The sequence below is a fragment of the Abrus precatorius genome, unplaced genomic scaffold (genome assembly GCF_003935025.1).
Source record: "Abrus precatorius isolate BTA unplaced genomic scaffold, Abrus_2018 Scaffold9, whole genome shotgun sequence".
In the NCBI taxonomy this organism is placed as follows: domain Eukaryota; kingdom Viridiplantae; phylum Streptophyta; class Magnoliopsida; order Fabales; family Fabaceae; genus Abrus; species Abrus precatorius.
In genome coordinates, this window is record NW_020874439.1 from 14,079,336 (window position 1) to 14,084,722 (window position 5,387).

At 35.5% G+C, this 5,387-nt stretch overlaps 1 non-coding gene across 1 annotated transcript; it reads right to left on the reverse strand.

Annotated features, from left to right (window-relative positions):
• Positions 1–5,123: 5,123 nt before the first annotated feature.
• Positions 5,124–5,230, reverse strand: LOC113851753. The gene has a single exon (XR_003502319.1). It is a non-coding gene; the product is annotated as a small nucleolar RNA R71 (small nucleolar RNA).
• Positions 5,231–5,387: the final 157 nt, after the last annotated feature.

The window sequence follows — 5,387 nt, forward strand, 5'->3', positions numbered from 1 at the left end:
GGAACTTGGGCCCAAAGGCGCCAAGAAGCGTAAGGAGGGGAGTGAGCAGTGGGAAACCCTTCCTTTGAGTCCTAGGAGTCACTTCCAAGGAGCTTTAGTAGCTCGAAAATATTTTTGCACGCGTTCTGTTACTCTTACAATTGCTGTTGCACTGAAAGTAAACTGACTAGCAAGTGTACTAGTGTTGTTGTAGCAAGTTATAAAAAATCTTAGAATCTAATTGAGTTCCAAGTATCGTCCTCAAGGAATAAAGTTCTCAATTACCACTTCACAAGATCACAATTAGTTGAGCTTTACAAATTTCAGATGGATTTGGTATGAATGTATCAAAAACGAAATTAGAAAGTAAAACAAAACAGTTAGTACAAAAGTATATAGTAAACAGATGTAGAAAGAGTAGTTAGGAAATTGTTTCACCAAAACTTCAACATTGAATCAATAAAGTTCTGAACTTTCAAGCATTTAGATGGAATGACAATCAGTTTCACGTTATATTAATCAAAGGACACTCCCTTGCCTCAATGAATCTAGCATCTAATTAAATCACTCTAATCCCTTAGATCTAATCCAATCAAATGCTGCATTAAGTTTGAGAAACCAAAAGATTGCAAGATTAAGATATCTTATCCCTAAGAAACCAATAACCTTGGCAATTAATTCAGATATGAGAAACAAATTCAATTCCTATTGATAAGAGTTCCTCTATGATTAGTTGATTAAATTTCCATTCAATCACTACTTTAACAGCAGAATCAATCACTCAATCCAATTCAAAACTCAAAGTTCAAATCCAAAATCAATTCAACACTTCCATTTCAAATTCACAATTCCTAACCACAAAGAGTTTAGGCAAACATTACAAAAAGAGAAGAGAAGAGAAGAGAAGAAGAGAATGAACAAAGAAGAAACATCTTCAAGCCAATCTCCAATCTGATCCCTCAAGAAATGAAGCTTGGTGTTCGTCCTCAATCTCCCTCTCTGACTCTCTCAACAACAAAAACAAATGGAAAATAAAAATGAACAAAAAAAACTCCCTAAATTCATGAGCTAACTGCCTTTTATAGAATTCCCGCCCTGCTGGCGTGATCACTTTTTCCAGCAATAGTAATCACGTAGAGGCTAATTCTTCATTTCCACTTGCGCGTGCTCACTTTTGCTGGTGATAGTAGCCACGCGCACTTCAAAGTGTTCACTTTTGTTGAAAATAGTAGCCACGCAGAAGCTTCCCTTACTAATGTCATGCGCGTGTTCACTTCTGCTAGAAATAGTGAACACGCAGAAGCTACCTTCTTGCGCGTGTTCACTTTTGTGGATAATAGTGAACACGTGCAGCTACTCTTCTTGGAGGACTCTGTGGAACGCTCACTTTTTCCAGAAAAAGTGATTACGTGGAAGCTCTTCTCATTGCAACCTCTCTGGAACGATCACTTTTGCCAGCAAAAGTGATTACGCAGAAGCTCTTCTTCATTTTATGGTTCTGGAGTGATCACTTTCACTAGCGAAAGTGATCACTCAGAGGCTGTTCTTCAATTATCAACTTCTTTCCTCCAATTTTTGCTACTTTTCTTCTATTTTTCCTTTGATCATCCAATCCTCATGAACTTAGCTCAAAATTCTCTACAAAAGCATACTTGAAATGTCACTTTTTACATAGAAAATCAATGAATTTTAAAATCACTATGTTTAAAAGTGACATGCAACATTTTGTTATTTTTTTAAGGGTTTTCTACTATTTCTACCATGTTTTCTTTATTAATTGCACTAAAAACTATTGTAAAATACTAGTAAAATATGGATTCATCACGTTCCTTAGCTGCTAAGCAAAAAGGTACAAAAAAAAGACCAAAACTGAAACTTGGCCCAAATGCACCAGCAAGTGCTAGGTGGGGAGAGAGTGGTGGAGAATCTTTCTTTTAAGTCCTAAGAGTCATTTCCAATGAGTTTCACCAGCTCGAGACGAGTTTTCCATGTATTCCTTAACCTCTATGCAAAACGTGAGAAAAAAGAGGCCAAAATCAAAACATAAGCCCACAGGCGCCAGGAGGGGAGAAAGGGGTAGGAACCCTTCTTTTGAGTTCGAGGAGTCATTTTGAAGGAGTTTCAGCAGCCTGAGAGGAGTTTTCCACGCATTCCTTACCCACTAACCAAAATTGGAACTTGGGCCTAAAGGCGTCAGGAGGGGAGAGAGCAGTAAGGAATTTTTCTTTTGAGCCCTAGGAGTTTCAGTAGCCTGAGACGTGTTTTCCACGCATTCCTTAGCAACTAAGCGAAAGGGGACCAAAAAGAGACCAAAATAAGAACTTGATGGCAAAGGCGCCTAGAAGCGCGGTGGGGAATCCTTTTTTTGAGTCGTAGGGGTCATTTCCAAGGAGCTTAAATAGCCAAAGACTAGTTTGGCACGCGTTCCTTAGCTGCTAAGCAAAAGAGGACCAAAAAGTGACCAAAATTAGAACTTGGGCCTAATTGTGCCAGCAAGCATCAGGAGGGGAGAGAGCAGAAAGATGATAAATCCACATTTTACCATAATTTTTAGTATAGTTTTGTTAATAAATAAGTAATAAAATGCTAAGTAAACTTGGAAATATCATAAAAATTGCATCAATATTCATAAGTGTTTAAATAGTTTTGATTTTTAGATTTTCAGTCCAATTCTGAACAATTTGACTTAAAATGACTTAATCCTTTTGCAGAAGCTTGAGCTGAGAATTTGAGTTGAAGATTGAAGTGAATAAAGTAGAGGAATTCAGCTTATATCGAGTGTTATGTGTAAGGCGTAATCACTCTGAGTACATAGAGTGAACACTTTGAAGAAGAAAATTCATGAAGATCAAGAGAGTAGCTACTTCAAGTGTTTAGAGTAGATACACAGTTAGCGCGTAGCCACTTCAAGTGTTCAGAGTAGCTATGCCCAAGGTCAATTTAGAAATGCATAGTGCGCGTAGCTACTTCAAGTGCTCAGAGTAGCTACGCAATTAAGCGCGTAGCCACTTCAAGTTCCCATAGTTGCTACGCAGTAAAGCGCATATCCACTCCAGGTGCTGAGAGTAGCTACGCGTGAGGCTTTTCCCATAAAAGACACTTGCGCGTAGACACTTCAACCACTTAAAGTGTCTACACAAAAGTAACAAAATTTTAAATACCACTTCTAAGTGTCAACTTTGGATGATTTGAGTTCCTAATTCAATTTTAGAAGTTTCTAGAAGACCTTTGAATTATCAGAGATTAATATGTGGAAAGGAAAAAGGCAGGAAAAACATTATAAATAGAAGTTAGAGGTTCAGAAAAAAGGTACTTTTTGTTCATTTTTGTTATTTTTCACTTTGTAATTGTTTTAACTTCCAAGGGAAATCAGAGAGAGAGATGGGGAGTGACTTTCAAGCTTTAATGCTAGAGGAATCAGTGTGAAGATTGGGTCTTGGAAGATGTTCTTCTGCTTCTTGTCTTCTTCTTCTCTTACTTCTCCTTCTTCCATTGTAATGTTGTTCTAAACCTTTTTGGTTAGGGATCTATGGATCCAGATTTGATGTTATGATGTAATTATGGATTGGATCTTGAGATTTTAATTGAATTGAGCATATGATTCTGTTCTTAATGCAGTTGTGAACTAATTCTTCATTCAATTGAATTTAGAGGAATTTTCATCAATGGAAATTTAGTTTATTTCTTAGATCTGAATCATATGCCTAGGTTATTGAGATCTTAGGAATAAATATCATGATCTAGTAATCCTATAATTTCCAGAACTTAATGCAATATTTGATTAAATTTCACCTAAGGGATTAGGGAGGTTTAATTAGGTATTAGGATTAATGAGGCAAGGAATTATTCTTTGGTTAAAGAAGTGAAATTGATTATCAATCAATTAAAATTTTCAAGAGTTCAGAACATGATTACATTGCAATTGAAAATCTGGTGAAGTGATTTCTAACTATTTTCCATATAGCATTCTTAATAAAAGTTCGTACTTTGTTTTTACAGCAAGTTTATTACCTTTTATTGTTCTTATTTGTTACTTTTACATGTTACAAACCTTTCAAATGAATTGTTTTGCTAAACTAATTGTTAAATTGTAAAGTGGTAATTGAAAATCAGATCCTTGTGGACAATACTTGGGGCTCATATTAAATTCCAAATTTTATTACTTGCTACAACTACCTAGTGCACTTGCTAGTTAGTATATCTCTCAAATTTTGCATAACAAGTTTTTAGCGCTGTTGCCGGAAATCTTTATTTTCAATATCATTAGTAGCAAGGAGACAACTAGATTGAGCTGTTTGTTCTCTGTTTTCTTTTTGAAAATTTTATTTTTATTCATTGAATTTCGTATTACATTTTCTGCTAGTTTTCCTATACACTTTTGTTGTCCAGTTTTGTATAAATTTTGTGCCACTGTATTTTGTGTAGTTACATGTTTAGATGTTGTGTTTCTTTCTTAATTCTTCATAGGATATTCTGCTAGTAAATTTTTTGCACTATATTGTTCTGTATTTTCATCATTTTCTTTTAGTGTTTTTGCTATGTTCAATTTTTCTTAGTGTTATATGCGTGGGAAAAATAAAAACAAGACTGTTCTTGTATTTGATCTGGACATTGACAGAACATTAAAGAGGTTGAGAAACAAATTAAGAGCAAAAAATTCAGCAACGAAAGAGCAAGAATTGGAATCTACACCTTCTACTCCTAAATCAGAAGAACTTCAAATTCCTTCTCCTACACCAACAACACCTCAAGAGAAGATAATGGCTGAACAAAACATGATGAGAAATTTAGGGGATTATGCAGTGCCTAACATGCATGGATACAGCTCCTCTATAGTCAGACCTACCATACAAGCCAACCATTTTGAAATAAAACCAGCTTTACTTCATTTAGTTCAGCATGATCAATTTTCTGGTTCAATTTCGGATAACCGTAACTTACATATCTCTAATTTTTTGCAGCTTTGTGATACAATAAGGATGAATGGAGTTAGCGAGGATGCAATTAGATTGAGACTATTTTCATTTTCATTAAGAGATAAAGCTAAATGTTGGCTGCAAGCTCAACAACAAGGAAACATCACCACTTGGGCAGACCTTGTCAATAAATTTCTTACCAAGTATTTTCCACCATCTAAAGCTACCAAACTAAGAGGAGAAATTACATCATTTGTGCAGCAAGAAGGAGAATCTTTATATAAAGCTTGAGAGAGGTATAAAGAATTATTAAGGAAATGTCCACACCATTGCATACCGGAATGGATGCAACTGGAAACTTTCTATAATGGAATGAGTCCAGCCCCTAGAACCATGATTGATGCAACTGTGGGAAGATCATTGAATACTAAATCATTGGAAGAAGCTCAACGAATTATAGAGATGATGGCTTCATCTATGTATCAAAATTCT